General features: G+C 43.0%; 1 long non-coding RNA gene across 5 annotated transcripts in view; it reads left to right on the top strand.

The window, feature by feature from the left end:
• Nucleotides 1-17,407, top strand: part of LOC112579690 — a 169,086-nt gene that overhangs the window by 94,250 nt on the left and 57,429 nt on the right. For 4 of the 5 annotated variants that reach the window (XR_006545358.2, XR_006545357.2, XR_006545361.2 and 1 more), the window contains exon 4: nt 13,905-14,023. This is a non-coding gene — a long non-coding RNA (uncharacterized LOC112579690). Of the gene's footprint in view, nt 1-13,904; nt 14,024-14,219; nt 15,566-17,407 lie in introns of those variants that run through there. The other variant, XR_006545359.2, reaches the window with a different exon arrangement.

Here is a 17,407-nt window from a genome sequence, read left to right on the forward strand (position 1 = left end):
TATAAAAGGTCTAGAATCCTGGTATCCTATAAAAATGCAAAGTACGATTATTATTAATGATACAGTTAGCAAGAAGGACATTTGTTATTTCTACTCAATTGGTTCCCCCTGGGAGCAGAAACAATTTTTTTTTTTTTTTTTGGGACATAGTATTAATGTGCCATCTTTGCAACTTTGGTCATCTGTCATTTGCTTTGGGGGGAAAGTTGTGCCCTTGTTTCAGGCAGCACCCTGCCTTTTCCTCTGCAACGTGGACACTATCTGAGCACAAGTTGCTTCATGGTCTAGATGAAACCAGGGATCTTTATTTGATTTCTGGTATCAGGAAACAATTTATTAGGATCCAGGCAGTTAGGCTACGAGACTTCCTTTCTTGCCTGGGTAGTCACTAGTTGAACAGGCAGCCTTGGCTCATAAATCTAGTTTTATTTCCCCATCTATTCACCTGGAACTAAGTGATTTTTTTGAAGGCAAAGGGGAGAACACATTTCCTTATGTAAGCACTCTTCCTCTGGCTCGGAATCACCATTGTTTCTTAGACAAGCTGGCGAGCAGGCTGAAGTAAGGAGCCATTTCCAGTCTATGCATCACACTTGTATTTTCAGAGTTTACAGAAAAATACTGCAACCAATTTGGGATTTCCCTGTAATGATCCACTTCCTCGAAATAAATCAGAATGGATTCAAATGCGCCTTTCAGAGACAAAAGGGCTTTCTGCAAATATCTCTTTCCCCATGCCCTTCAGAAACTACCTTGTCTTTCTTTCGGGCCCCCATCCCCCGCTCCCACCCTCCCTCAAGCCCCCCACCCCGCCTTCCCCTCCTTCTTAAGAAGACTTTCCCAGGTCCCTCTTGGCTGTGGTTGAACGACGTTGGCTCCTGTCCATGCCGCAACAAAGACCTGGCATTCCAGCTGTCTGAGTCTAATCTCCAGTGTCAGCTCTCGTTAATGTGTGCGCGTGAAATCAGAGGGGGCAGAGCTGCACGGAATATTAAAACCATGATCAGAATTCCACTGAAATGCTGAGAGTCTGCAAGCACCATTAGAGGAGGCTGTCAAATCAAGGCTTCGCATTAAATAAAAGAAAAGATTTCTATCAGAGGAAAGTACAATCAGTGAATCGCTGAGCTAAATTAGCATTTTTTCAATTGGAGATCGAAGTTGATTTATTGTTCTACACGACATTAATGTAACTATGTGCTTGACCTGCTAAGGCAGCTAATTTTTCATTTAAATGGTTTCTTTCCTTCCCGGTGCAAAGGCTGCAATCATATTTCAACTTTGCAGAGTGATCAGAAAAGTCGTGGAATGCGGCAGAAATGTCTTAGGGCAGCCTCCCTCCTCTCCCCTCCCCTTCCTCTCCTTTTTTCCAACTCCAGCGCCTTCCTCCTTCCCTTCCCTTCCCCCTCCTAACCTCATGGCTGGTGGTCAAGGTCACAGAGGAAGAGTAATCTCAAAGCCACCAACTTCAAAGCTGCCATCAAAGAAGCCCCCACGTAGCCACTGAATTAAAAGGGAATGGGGGAGGGGCTCTGGGCCCTGGCGTTCATCTCTGCAAGAAAGGGCCCCTTAACTGCCCCATTGGTACAGCCCAACCTGGGGCGCCCTCTGTCCAGTTCTCCCCTGCCAGCCTCTCAATACGGGTCTCTTCTCAACCTCCCCAGCCCCCTCCCCACACACACATCGCCTGAAGATAATATACATTTCCAATTAGCAGAGCACATTGTAGTCATGTTCTCTTTTACGGCGCTAACTATCTTCCTTTTGCTAAAAAGCTGGGCCGTCATTAATGAAATCCTGCAGTTCTGTTAATCCGAGATACAATGCTCCTTTTCTCTCTCAGGCTCTCCCGAACATAAAAACTACAGTTACTTCAGCTCCCCTCTTCTGTTTAGATTCCTTGTCATTTGTCTTTCATTACATACCTGATGTAGCACAGTAGCGGTCGAAGTTCCTGGACATAGAGGGAAAGGACGCAATTATGTTCCTTTCCCAATCCCCTGTTTGCAAAGGCAGCTGGCATTTTCTGTTTTTTTTTTTTTTTTTTTCTTCCCCCTTTCTAAAGTGCATTGATTTTAATCTCTGGAAGTTGATGAATATATTTTAGGGTACTTTGGGGGCCCTTAACGTTTAGCTAGCTTCTTAGATTTGAAACTAGCTGGGCATCCTGGAAGGACTCTGATAAATGAGATTTCAGCATTTCTCTGCAGTTTCTCTTATGAATTAATTCATTGTAACACACAGTGAGAAACAGGCAGGCCTTGGAGGTGGCTGGTGGAGCTGGCATTTGCCACCCTTTACCGATACAGAGACATTACTTTGCCAACAAAGGTCCATCCAGTCAAAGCCATGGTTTTTCCAGTAGTCATGTATGGATGTGAGAGTTGGACTATAAAGAAGGCTGAGCACTGAAAAACTGATGCTTTTGAACTGTGGTGTTGGAGAAGACTCTTGTGAGTCCCTTGGATAGCAAGGAGATCCAACCAGTCCATCCTAAAGGAAATCAGTCCTGAATATTCATTGGAAGGACTGATGCTGAAGCTGAAAGTCCAATACTTTGGCCACCTGATGCGAAGAACTGCCTCATTCGAAAAGACCCTGATGCTGTGCATGACTGAAGGCAGGAGGAGAAGGGAACAACAGAGGATGAGATGGTTGGGTGGCATCACCGACTCAATGGACATGAGTTTGAGTAAGCTCTGGGAGCTGGTGATGGACAGGGAAGCCTGGCATATAGCAATCCATGGGGTTGTGCAGATATGACTGAGGGACTGAACTGAACTGAACCAATACAGATATTAACTTTTAAGACAAAACAGACACTGGACCAAAAACTAGTGTTTATATTTTATCTTTCTTCCTCCTACCACCAAACATCCACCTTATGAAATGACAAATGGAGTAAAGTTCTATATTTGTGGGAGGTCTTAGGACATTGTCAGTCCTGTGGTTTTGAAGGACATTAGGGTATCAGGTGAAGGAACAGCACAGTCACTGTGCAGGGCTCGCTGTGGACATGAGGCAGAGCATAATCCCCATTCTCCACCCCTCTGGCGTCTGACACAGCTGGAATCACTCTAAGGGTCAGAGGAATAGAGGCAACCTTCCCTCCCACTTCCATCACAATTGGACCTAATTGGCCCCCCTTGGTCAGCAGAGATACTACAGAATGAATGGTCAGTGTTCTGCTCTTTGCTCTGACCCAGTGAGAGGGCTTCTGTACAGGCCAAAGGTGAGGGTCTTGGAAAAGACTGCTTAGGTGACCACTGGAGACATGCAGTACTGGTTTCTACATACCGGTTGCCATTTTGTCCAAGTTGCTCACCCTTCTCATCTCATACTCCCTTCTGAAAGCTACCCCATCTCTTCGCCATGTGGATTATCACTCAAAATAACTACTGTAAAAATTGAATGTGGGTTTCATTCTCCAAAGGCAAGAAGAGTGTGTGGTCACTAAGTACAGAAAAAGCTTCACACCAGTCATTTGTATCTGTCCCGGTTTGTCCCCACAGTGGTTCTGTAGTGAGAGCCAGCGTCATTGACCAGGCATCCCCCCATCGCCTGGCAACCCACATTCATTAGCCATGAGGTAGCTTCACTGCACATGGCTCTCTTATTTCTCATCTGCAGGGCAATCCCATGACACAGCCAGCCTCCTGAAGGACCCAGATGCAAAGCTCAATGATTTCCTGCTCTAAGTACTTCCATCGTCACTTGCTCCTTTCCTTTACACGATAATCTCTTTATGAACGTAAGTTTTCCTTATGGAATTAAGGACTGTCAGATAATTTGGGTCCCTTCTGGTTCACTAGCGCACAAAGCAGAACCCCAGTCCCTGGAAGAGATAATGCAGACACTTTTTCAGTCAACCCACATGACTTGCAATACCTTGGGAGCCCAGCAAGCAACGTGCCCCTTGAAGACTAGGAGGAACCAGGTCTGGATGTCCTGTCTGGGCAGGAAACGTGAAAGGAGAACCAATTTGGTAGCAGAGGCAGACTCTGTGGAATGTAGCCAGACTACCCAAGACAGTATGGTCAACAAGCCTGGTTTTAGAAATTCTTAGCATCAGAGATACAACCTAGTGAGCATTTAGGAGGAGGACAGGGTGGAGGGTGAGGTTATGAGATCAACCCATTCCCCACAAAAGTTTGGCAGACCGAATCTGTCCCAGAGAGAAGAATACTGTGATGAGTAAAGCAACAGTAGAGGCCTGACATCCACTGGGCTCTGGGGGACAGGACCTAGTCTTTAAGGAAAAGAAAACTACTAGAATAGATGTGTGGAAAGACTACGAAACACACTAAAGGCAGTAGCCCTAGCCTGAAAAACAGTCCTCATTTGCTTATTCATCTTAGAAAAGGCATCCGACTAGTTCTACCACATACGGTGGGATTAAATTGTGAGAATTAAATGCTTTGAGATTACATCCACATCTGTGTGTGTGTGTGTGTGTGTGTGTGTGTTTGTGTGTGTGTGCGCGCGCGCGCGCTTGTTAGATTACACCTGCACAGTGAAAGCCACAGTGGTATTTGACACCGTCAGAATACTCAGGGCTCATCCCAGGTGTATCATTTAGTTTTTAAAACAAAAGAATGAAACATTTATTAAGTCAGTCACATAGGATGCTAGATTCTTCCATGTGTTATTTACTGAATTTATTCTCACAACACTCATTCAGTCATCACAGCAAGCCTGCGAGGGGTGTATGTTTATCTCTCCTTTCAAAGTTAAGGAAATGGAAGATTGGGGAGACCAAGTGACTTTTTCCAGGAAAGACACCCAATCGTGGTAAAACTATTGAAACTCAAAGTTGTAGGATCTAACTCCGAATGACTCACTCTTAAAAATACTAGGAGGATTTGAATCATCTATTCCCAACAGGGGCCTCTTGTAAAAGTGAGCCTCAAAGCATTCAGAACATAAATATGGAAAGAACCATCAATAATGCAATATCACAGTACTCTCCAGATAAGAATTATTTTATTTGGAGAATAATTGCTACCTAACATCTCTTGAATAGGTGTCTTAAGTGCCATGCAGTGTTCCACATATGTAATTGCAGGTATTAATACATTTAATCCTCACACCAACCCTGTGAAATATGCTCTATTATCATCCCCATTTTAAAGATGAGGAAACCTAGGCACAGACATATCAAATAACTTCCCCAAAGTAAAGCCAACCTAATCTGGACTTCAAATTCCACACTCCTAGTCACCATGCTTTCCTGCCCTAGAGGAGAATGTAGCATAATTCCTTGTCATTATTCTAGTTCATTAAAGAGTTCTTGAGAAAGGCACATTGGAGCCCTGCAGCTATGGTTTGAGTCAAAAGAGATTTTCAGTGCAAAATTACAAACTTAATTATAAAGCTCCCTTTTATGAGGTTTAGGCCACTAATAGACTTTTTCCTCCTGTTAGAATTTTCCCTGAATTAGGGAAGATCTGGTCCTACAAGTTTGGGGGAAGTAGTAGGGGGAAATAAAGACAGGAGAGCTAAGGTGATAGTCAACACTTGGATCAAAAACCTACTGTGGAACTTCATGCTGTTGGAGCCCTGGTAAAAGGGTGACTCATTCTCACCGTGAGGAGTCTTGGTGAGGAAGTGAAAGCAAGTGCTGCTTGACAACTGGCCTTTTAGGAATGGGAGGGATTACCATAGGGAGAGAGCAGCGTGAACTCTGTCCTGGGCTGAGAGCCATACAGGAGCACAAGTAGAGAAATTATGAGCTCCTAAAAGGCTATCCAGAGGGCTCGTCTCTGTGTCCTTCATTGCGCCTCCTCTAGTGCCTGGCTCTGCTTGGATCACAGTAGATGCACAATAAATGCTGAGTGAATTGGATGGCTCGCATTTCCACGTGTGCGTGAATGAATGAAATCACAGTGCGGGCCATGTCCAAGTCATAGCAAGTCATCCCATATGGCTGAAGTTGGTCTCTCAGAGCATTTTTATGGATCCCAGAGAGTAGTTTCAACAATGAGCAGATCCGGTTGCTAGGGGCCTGGGTCGCCCGTCTCTCGCCATGCCACAGCATCATCACGATGTGTGAGAGATTTGTTTGGAGTGGGGGAAGCATATTTTTGTTTGCATTTGCTTAGCACGTTGCTGTTGCACATTTTGCTATGAGATGTAAAGTCATCTGCATGCGCCGGTTGTGCAGTGAGAGAAGAGTCAAAACAAGCTTCAGGCGGGGTGTCAGCCACATGGCCCAGGCAGATTGTCATCCTCTTTGCCCGTGGTTGCTGCCACCTCCTCTCCCCATTTTTCTGACTCTCTTTCTCGTTCCTGAATCCCCACACCTGCGTATACAGCACACCTTAAGTTCCAAGGGTCTAATTTCTAATTGGCTTAATTATATGTCAGCATCTATATAGACTGAAGATCCAAATCCACCAGGATGGTAGTGCCTCTGGAATTCATCCCTGTGGATGAACAACTTTGCATAAGTCTTGACAGCAAGTAAATGTGGGTAAAGAACCCTCAGGAAACCATCCTACCTTGCATCATGCCATCTCCTAAAAAATAAATGTAGCAGTGTGCACAAGCCAAAGCATCATATTTTATCTCTTTTTATCATCTAGGAATACTCCCTTCTCTCAGTTCCATCTCTACCCTGAGTTACAAATGGGACAATCATATCCAGAGCCAACATCAAGATCATTCATGTGCTGAAGAACACAGGCTCATGTTACTGATAGAGATAACTGTGATACAAAGGGAATGAGTTATTAATCTGGAGTTAAGGAGACTTCATTTTGAGTATCCAGTTTGTGAAATTTGGGTCAATCAAATTAAGTTTTTCCAAATTTATAGGTAATAGAAGAGTGATAATAACATCACAGGGTTGAAGTAAAGACCATTCATACTCATTCATTTATTCAAATAAGCTTTAGTTAGTGCTCATTCTGTGCCAGATGTGACACTAAGCTTGAAATGGAGCAGATGGCAAAGCTGACTTAGTTCTTGTCCTTAAAGCCTACAGGAAAAACAGATCATCACAGGTGTGATGATGGCTAGGAAAGAGAAGTACAGGTGCTTGGAAGGGTGCATTAGCCAAGAGGAAAAATAACATGAGAAGGTTCTGTGCCACCCAAAGCATGATGCATTCATGGAAATGAAAAAAAAACCATGGATGGATGAAGGATCATAGATAATGCATGTGAGGGAGCTCAGTAAACAGAAAGGTACTCCACAGATATGAAGGGATTTCATGCTAATAGAGACTATCTTTTGGAAAAAATCATCTCCAATGAAGTTCCTAGTAGACTGGCAAAGGAGATGTTTAGAGACAAGAAGGAGTACTTCCAGTTCTCAGGTCTCATCTTGTAGACAAACATCTACAGAATGTAGATCCACAGCAGAATGTAGAACAGGAGCCCCCGGCTCACATGTACTTCTCTCCTGCCACATTGAGGCCCTGCCATCCAGCACTCATACTTGTCCATTCATTTTGCCTTTGTTTTAAAACACCAAACCTGATGAGAAAAGATTTGCTCACATACCGTGTACAAGGACACATCAAAAGTCACACACTAGAAAGTGGTTCAGCAGTCCTCCCTTGGTCCAGGACTCTCACAGCCTTTGGAAGATGCTCATTGTAGGCTTTGACCATTCATGACTGGTTAATCATCTACATGTTAAGAAGTTACTTTCTGCTTCTAGAGAATCAGAGATCTTTGGAAAAGATCGAGGGTCTTCTAGGACCCCTCCTACCCAGTTCAGGTGTCTCTTCTGCAACAGCCCTAACAGGTAGTCAGTCAGCCTCTGCATGGACACTTCCAATGACTGGAGCACTAAGTGCCTTGCAAACCACCCGCTTCGTGGTTGAGCCAGTTTATACTGGCTGCTCCATGCATTGGTCTTAGCTCTTCCTCTGCTAACCCAGGGATAACTCTGTTCCTTCATTCAGCATGGATTTATTGAGTGTGTTCCTGGCTCCCTATTATGTGGCACAATTCCATACAAAGACATGTAGAACAAGGTTTCCTCCTCAAAAGGTCTACCATCTAGTGGGCTTGGTCCACTCCCTGTGTTACTTTGCCTGGACTGCCACAATAAAGTACCACCAATTGGGAGGCTTAAACAGCAGAAATCTGTTTTCTCACAATTCTTGGAACTGGAAGTCTGAAATGAAGATGTAGCAGGGTTGCTTCTCCTGAGGTTTCTTCCACTGGCTTGGATATATCATCTTCCTTTTCTGTGTCTTCGTCTGGTCTTTCTTCTCTTTGTGTAGCTCTGTGTCCTTATCTCCTATTCTTATGAGGACACGAGTCTTGTTGGATTAAGGAGCACCCTAATGACCTCATTTTAATGTAACTACTACTTTACAGACCCTATCTGCAAATAGGTTCATCTGTACCATTTTTCTAGATTCCACATATATGTGTCCATATACAATGTTTGCTGTTCTCTTTCTGACTTACTCCACTCTGTATAACAGACTCTAGTTTCACCCATAATCTCTGCAGATGACTCAGTTTGATCCTTTATATGGCTAAGTAGTATCCCAATGTGTATTGCAAGATGTGTACCACATCTTCTTTATCCATTCATCTGTCAATGAACATTCAGGTTGCTTGCACATCCTGGATGTTTTAAATAGTGCTGCAGTGAACACTGGGGTTCATATGTCGTTTTTTAATTATGGTTTTCTCAGGGTATATGCCAGTAGTAGGATGCAAACATAGAAAACGGATGAGTGGACATGTGGGGCAAGTGGGGTGGGATGAATTGGGAGATTAGGATTGATACACCACCGTGTGTAAAATAGACAGCTAGTGGGAACTTGCTGTATTGTACATGGAGCTCAGCTCAGTGCTCTGTGGTAACTTAGATGGGTGGGATGGAGGTTCAAGAAGGAGAGAAAATACGTATACATGTAGCTGATTCACATTGTTAGACAGCAGAAACCAACACAACATTGTAAAGCAACTATTTCTGCCCCCCCACCCCGGAAAGATGCTATCTGCAAAAACAATCGCATTCTGAGGTTATGGGAATTAGATCTTCATGTGAATTTGGAAAGGAACACACAATTCAACCCATAACACTCCCCTTTGCTCATGCAACTCTAGATCCATGTCATGTACCGTGCTCGGTACAAGAATACTGGAGTGGGTTACCATTTCCTACTCCAGGAGATCATCCCTACCCAGAGACTGAACCTGCATCTCCTGTATTTCCTGTTCTGGCAGGTGGATTCTTTACCACTGAGTCATCTGGAAGCCATATCCTTTAGCTAAGCTGCTGCTTATTGGGGGTTGACATTCTCAGTTTCTTTGACTTTGACTTTTTATTTCACTATATGTCACCAAACCTATCACTGTGTTTGTTATTGTCCCATAGAGACACTTTCATTTATTATTGTATCCACTAAAATGTCAGGTCTGAAAGGACACAGGCAGCTGGATTGTTGTCTCCCTACACCTGGTGAAACTAACTATCGGCATAGTGTTTGATGAGTTATATGTTTTCGTAACTGTCTTGTACAATAACTCTTAATGACTTTGAAAACAACCAAAATTCTTGGACATTGTAAATTATTGTTTGTTATATAACCTTTTGTTTTTATCAGTTGTTTCTTTGAGGCAAAGTGTGAAATTTTGTGTTTATGAATGAGTTGATAAGGATAGGAACATGAACAGTCTAAAGGCAGACAACTAGAAATAATATGTCCAGCTTGCCAGCCTTCTATTAATCACAGCCTTTGAAGACATGGTTTAATCAGGCAAGAGTCTAGCTAATTACATTGTCATTGTATGTGTGTGCTCAGTAACTCAGTTGTGTCTGACTCTTTGCAACCCATGACTGTAGCCTGCTAGGCTTCTCTGTCCATAGACTTTTCCAAGCAAGAATACCAGAGTAGGTTGTCATTTCCTGCTCAGGGAATCTTCCCAACCCAGGGATTGAACCCATGTCTCCTGTGTCTCCTGCATTGGCAGGCAGATTGGGCCCATGTTACTCCATGGTTCCTTGGAACCAATTGTCAAGCACCTTAACATTCAAATACATATCTCTGTGGCAGTGTTTCCCAAAAATGTGTGTCAAGGAACACCTGATCCTTTGGAATTTTCCAGTTAAGAGTGATCAAAAAAATAGTTCAAAGCAGTATGACTAGCCCTTCTTGAAAATGACTAAGCTAAATTGTCACATAAAAAGCTATTAGGTATTCTAGGGTAAAGAAACATGTTTAACTTTTTATAACACAGTGCCTCATAAACTTATTTGATATGGAGCATTTGGTGGCTGAGTGGTAAAGAATCTTCCTGCAGTGCAAGAAACACGGGTTCGATTGCTGGGTTGGGAGGATCCCTGGAGAAGGAAGTGGCAACCCACTCCAGTATTCTTGCCTGGGAAATCTCATGGACAGAGGAGTCTGGCAGGCTACAGTCAATGGGGTTGCAAAGAGTCAGACACAACTTAGCCACCAAACAACATCCACAGAACTAGTTTCTGTGCAATGTACTGTTTGTTTGTTTTCAAATGTTTTATTTATTTACATGGCTGCATCAGGCCTTAGTTGCAGCACATAGGATATTCAGTCTTTGTTGTGGCGTGCAGGATCTTTAACTGTGGAATGCAAACTGTTAGTTGTGGCGTATGTGATCTAGTTCCCTGACCAGGAATCGAACCCAGGTCCCCTCCACTGGGAGTGTGGAGTCCCAGCCACTGGACCAGCAGGGAAGTCCCTGTGCAATGTACTTTGGGAAACACTAGTCTCTAAGCTGAGCTAAGTTTTACCAATAGAGTTTTTTTCTTTTTTCTTTTTTTCTTTAATTTCACTTAGCCTCCTTATAGCCAAGCAAATGCCAAAATATTCCTTCAACAGTTCTCCCTCTGTCCTCTGGGCCTATCTTTTTAATTTTATTTTTTATTTTCTTCTATTTTTCTTTTTTTCTCTGTTTTGCACATATATAGCACTTCCACTAGTTTCCTTAGAAACATGCAAGTAGCAGATCATTACAGACTAATGGAACTCATCATCGGGCTGCGTACTCCATGTGGGGTCTTGAGCAATGCGAGGTAAGAGGTTGTGATTAAAGTTTAGAGGATGATCAGATTGCTGGGGGCAACCAGAGTTGGCATTCAGTCATAATAGAAGGCATGGCCAAATTGCCAGTGCTGGAGGTCAATGAGGAAGGAAGGGAGAAAATTCCGGGAAATTTTTACTCTGCACTGGACACTGTACTATGTTCTGGCCATTACAAACAAAGAATCCATATTTCCGTAGAGTTCATTGGCCAGTGGGAGAGATAAATGGGTAAACAAATATAAGTCAGGGTCATATAAATATTATATAAAGGTGGGTTTAAGATGTTATTGGAGCAAAGGAGAAAAAATATGAACTCTGTCCAGAGAGTCTCACTCTTGCCTCCATCCCCCTGCTGTCACTTCAGTCGTGTCCAGCTCTGTGTGACCCCATAGACGGCAGCCCACCAGGCTCCCCTGTCCCTGGGATTCTCCAGGCAAGAACACTGGAGTGGGTTGCCATTTCCTTCTCCAGTGCATGAAAGTGAAAAGTGAAAGGGAAGTTGCTCTGGTGTGTCTGACTCTTCGCGACCCCATGGACTGCAGCCCACCAGGCTCCTCTTGCCTCCATGTTCAGCCTTAAATATACAAGGACATTGACAGTGTCAGTGATTGAGACTCCCTCAAAAAGGGGAAGGGACTCAGGTAACTGAGTGCACTCCAGTGCACTCAGCACTCAGTGGACTCCAGTGCACTCAGCATCCCACCTGAAAACTTTGTGTCTGAGTCAGGGAGAGTCAGGAAGCACAGAGTCAAGGAACCAGCAAAGATAATGTCATAAAGCCCCTAAAAACAAAGACTTCTTGGTTTGATGACTCTGAATAGTGATTCTGCTTAATTAACTGCGAGTTTCCGGTACTTGGCATTTGAATGACCCTTTACAGTTCACAGACTGCATTTACGCATCTTAACCTCAAAAATCTTGCAAGATTGTTCAGACTGTCCCAATTTATAGATGAGGGAAAAGCAGTTCAATGAGACCAAGTCATACATAGAACATCCCACGGTAAGCGGAAGGAAAGAAAAATGAACTCCCCGCTTGTTCAGACATCAAATCCATTTTTTTTTTTTCGAAATTGAAGAAATGTCTGAGAGTACAAGAGAAATAGCAGAGGAAACACTTGTTTAATAATAATATTCCCAAATGTGTATGATAAGAGGGGGGCCAGCCGAAGAACATGGAGTGGAGACAGTCCCTAACCTAGATAATAAAGGAAGAGTTTCACGAGAACTTGTCCTTTCAGAAGTTCAAAGTAATTTAAGGACAGACATATTTCAGTAATAGTCCCCAAGTAAGGAGCACCCCTACTTTTATTTAGACAAGTGAATTGTCCACCTGATCTGCCTCTTGAGAAATTTGTATGCAGGTCAGGAAGCAACAGTTAGAACTGGACATGGAACAACAGACTGGCTCCAAATAGGAAAAGGAGTACGTCAAGGCTGTATATTGTCACCCTGCTTATTTAACTTATATGCAGAGTATATCATGAGAAACGCTGGACTGGAAGAAACACAAGCTGGAATCAAGATTGCCAGGAGAAATATCAATAACCTCAGATATGCAGATGACACCACCCTTATGGCAGAAAGTAAAGAGGAACTCAAAAGCCTCTTGATGAAAGTGAAAGTGGAGAGTGAAAAAGTTGGCTTAAAGCTCAACATTCAGAAGACGAAGATCATGGCATCCGGTTCCATCACTTCGTGGCAAATAGATGGGGAAACAGTGGAAACAGTGTCAGACTTTATTTTTCTGGGCTCCAAAATCACTGCAGATGGTGACTGCAGCCATGAAATTAAAAGATGCTTACTCCTTGGAAGGAAAGTTATGACCAACCTAGATAGCATATTGAAAAGCAGAGACATTACTTTGCCAACAAAGGTTCATCTAGTCAAGGCTATGGTTTTTCCTGTGGTCATGTATGGATGTGAGAGTTGGACTGTAAAGAAGGCTGAGTGCTGAAGAATTGATGATGCCTTTGAAATGTGGTGTTGGAGAAGACTCTTGAGAGTCCCTTGGACTGCAAGGAGATCCAACCAGTCCATTCTGAAGGAGATCAACCCTGGGATTTCTTTGGAAGGAATGATGCTAAAGCTGAAACTCCAGAACTTTGGCCACCTCGTGCGAAGAGTTGACTCATTGGAAAAGACTCTGATGCTGGGATGGATTGGGGGCAGGAGGAGAAGGGGATGACAGAGGATGAGATGGCTGGATGGCATCACTGACTCGAGGGATGTGAGTCTCAGTGAACTCCGGGAGTTGGTGATGGACAGGGAGGCCTGGCGTGCTGCAATTCATGGGGTCGCAAAGAGTCGGACACAACTGAGCAACTGATCTGATCTGATCTGATTTTCTAAGCTGGAGATAAAGCTCCATCCGCCCGTTGCATCAGCTCAGGTACAGTCAGGGCCATCAGCTCCTACTCTCCTGCTGTGACTCACCAGGTAGATGTCCTCACCCACCCAGAGCTGAGTGATCAATGGAAGATAAGACATTTCTTCAAAACAAGTTATCCTTCATACCATGCTACTTCAAAAAAATTTTTTAAAAATCTTTATTGGCGTATGGTTGCTTTACAATGTTGTGCTCATTTCTACTGTACAGCAAAGTGAATCAGTTGCATGTATACATATATCCCCTCTTTTTTTGATTTCCATCCCATTTAGGTCACCACAGAGCACTGAGTGGAGTTCTTGGTGCTATTCTCATTAATTATCTATTTTATGCATAGTATCAATAATGTTTTTATGTCAGTCCCAATCTCCCAATTCATCTCATCACCCACCCTTTCCCCTTTGGTATCCATACATGTGTTCTCTACATCTGTATCTCTCTTCTGCTTTGTAAATAATATTGTCTATGCCATTTTTTTCAGATTCCACGTGGTAGCAAAGAGAAACCAGGATGTGAGTGCCTATGGCTGGCATCTCAGGCTCCATCAATTCTTTTTATCTTTTCATTGAGAAAGATGTAAAAAGAGGGCATGCAATAGAGGTGAGTTAACGTAACCTTTCCCAGCCTCTTGCCTAGCCCATCTTCCTCCTCCCTCTTGCATTCTCTGTATTCTTGGCATAATTCTTTCCCAACGGCTCCCTTGAGCACCTTTCTGCTCATTATTTTATTCTACCTGCCTAGATAAATCTCCAGATGATTCACTCCCTCTAAAACCCACCTACTCTAACATTGTCAGGGGATTCCTACAAAGAACAATCAAGCATTTGCCTGGAGGACTAGTGGACTAGATTTCTTCTGTTTTAATTTATAACATGAAATAAGGAGCTTAATCTACACCAGGCTCCCGGGAACCCCACTTAATAGACTGCGCATCAGGGAGCTTTCCACAGACTGCTTTGGAAGATGTCTTCCATGCTATTGGAATATTCTCTGACCAACTAACTGATAGCTGATGTCTGTTTCATGCCTCAGTGACTTCTTGTTGTTGACCTGGGTTCATTCTCTCATTCAGCTTATTGAATACTTTTTATGAGACAGGTTGTTATCAAAAGACTATTTGTACCTTTATCAGAGGACGGAAGGAAGGGCATACAGTATATAATTCATCCATTTTTCTTAGTCCTCAATATTTGTGAGCAATTGTTCAGAGAGGTCCATAGGAGGTCCATCACATAGTGATATGGCCAGAACACCCTGCAAGAAAAAAGATGAAAGAAAATAATTTTCTCCTTCTTAGATATGGTCCAGTCTTCAAAATTCACTGAAAATAGGAACTGATGCTTTCTGTGGATAGCTATTGGAGATATAAACAGAATGAATGTAGTCCTCAGAAAGACAAGATAATCCTATAAAGCAATACTTCTTCTACTTGAACAGCATTTAGATGTCTTTTTAGAGGAAAACAACTGTCATGTAGCCCCATGTTGACTCCAATTCATTTTATTTTAATGTTTCTTAGATATATATAACCATTAAACTAAGCATAAACTCCTTATGCATATTAACCCTTAAGCAATACAGTCAAAATTAATTTGCAAATAAAACTAAACTAATACCAGAATCATTAGCATTAATTTAGTATGCCATATGACAACTTGGTAAAATTAATTTTTGCTCAGAATGTGACTGTAATTCCAAGTGCTGTGGTGTATATACTCGCTTTCAAGTTTGGTCTGCCTCTGCTGTCACCTGTTATGCAATGACCCCATCACTACAGTACTTCTCTCCATGAAAATTCTGAGAAGCCACCGCTTCTTTAGTATACATTGAAGTCCTCTGGTTTTCACTACAGTGCAAGTGAATTCTACCTCACCCCCTTCTCATTAGTGAAACATACCACTTGGCTCCAACACAAATGCAACTGGAGCTCTGGAATCACGTAGCAGTTGTCAATTCTGAGGTCTTTCAGATGCCCCAGAATATGTGCATGTGTGTTTTTCAGATCATCAAACTGAAAATATAACATAGAAAATTTCTCATTAAGTACCATATGTAAAACAGATAGCTAGTGGGAAGCTGCTGCATAGCACAGGGAGCTCAGCTCAGTGCTCTGTGATGGCTTAGAGGGGCGGGATGGAGGGAGGGAGGTCCAAGAGGGAGAGGATATATGTGCACATAGAACTGACTCACTTCATTGTACAGCAGAAACTAACATGATGTTGTAAAACAATTATACTCCAATAAAAATTTTTTTTTAAATGTTTTTTGACTTTCTAAGAATATGTCTCTAGCCTCCCACAGAGATTCCACATATTCCTGCTTGACAAATATGGCCAGAGAACTATCTGAATTTCTTCTGTCAGAGCCCTTAATGACACATGTCCTGTACCACTGTCCAGAAAGAGTTGGTCCTGCTTCCATCACAGAGATGGAGGTCAAGAGGGATGAGGAAAAAGGCATGGCTGCTCAGACTGAGCCATCTCCAGAACCTTCCAGATGGAAATCAGGCAGAAACTCAACTCATTTGGAGTATTTTGCACTTGCCACAAATGGCTGAGAGACTATTATGATCTAACCCTGTGTAGGATGCTTTTATGGGATGTTATAAAAGAGAAAATACATACACACTGGCTAACAAGAGAGGCAGGATGACATAATGGCCTATTTCATCTGCAATTTCAGTGATTATATAAATGATGAATAAAATCCAACTACAAGTGCTTTTTTATTATCTTCTCGATGGGCTAAGATCTGAAAGCTTGACCCCTGGAAAGTAATAGCCTCTTTCATATGTATCCAGAGCTGGAATAAAGGCAAGAGCTGGGGGTCTGGACTTTGACCTGAAGCTCTTAAACAGAATGCGGCTTATCACTCCCCTGAGGGACAGAGAGAGTTTTACAATGAGATCATCTTACACTGGAGGAGTTGTATAGATGACTCTTAAAAGTCAACGTAATCTACCCCAAAATGGCTTCTACTGGGGGTGCCTGAGATATCAGATTGGCAGTGCTGAATTGTTCACCAGAGGCCCCCTACCTTGCCTAGGATAGAGAAGGGTGGAGGTCAAGCTGCTGATACTCGTGTCCTGGAAGCAGGGGGTTCTGTCTCTGTCTTGAGGTCACTAGATAGAACAAGACCTGAGTCATTCTCCCTGAAAGTGTTTGAGCTAAGATCAAGTCTCTTGTTGTTCAGTCACATCTGACTCTTTGCGACCTCATGGACGGCAACACACCAGACTTCCCTGTCCTTCATCATCTCCCAGAGTTTGCTTAAACTCATGTCCATTGAGTCAGTGATGCCATCCAACCATCTCATCCTCTGTCATCCCCATCCCCTTCTCCTCCTGCCTTCAGTCTTTCCCATCATCAGGATCTTTTCCAATGAGTCAGTTTTTTGCATCAGTTGGCCAAAGTATTGGAGCTTCAGCATCAGTCCTTCTAATGAATATTCAGGGTTGCTTTCCTTTAGGATTGACTGGTTTTGATCTCCTTGCAGTCCAAAGGATCCTCAAGAGTCTTCTTCAACACCACAATTCAAAAGTATCAATCCTTCAGTGCTCAGGCTGCTTTATGGTCCAACTCTCACATCCATGCATGACTACTGGAAAAACCATAGCTTTGACTATGCAGACCTTTGTTGGCAAAGTAATGTCTCTGCTTTTTAATATGCTGTCTAGGTTTGATCAAGTCCTAAAAGCCAGCAAACCAATTACTGGGCAAACTACCTACATCACATTAGGGGACATAACATTAGATATCCTCTAGCCAGGGTGTCCAGAATCTGGGTTCCTACAATAGAATGGAATCTCTGGAGGAATACCCTTGCTGGTCTACCATCCCTGAGGGAAGTTACTTTGTCACGTGTGGCTGAGCTTGTTTGTACTTGTTGTCTGTCAGGCATTTGTAGTTGAAACCAGAATCACTTTGGATGCTACCTGATTGAACCAAGATTTCTCTTAGTAACTTCTGCCTATCTCAAAACTCA

Source organism: Bubalus bubalis, chromosome 16 (genome assembly GCF_019923935.1).
Source record: "Bubalus bubalis isolate 160015118507 breed Murrah chromosome 16, NDDB_SH_1, whole genome shotgun sequence".
Classification (NCBI taxonomy): domain Eukaryota; kingdom Metazoa; phylum Chordata; class Mammalia; order Artiodactyla; family Bovidae; genus Bubalus; species Bubalus bubalis.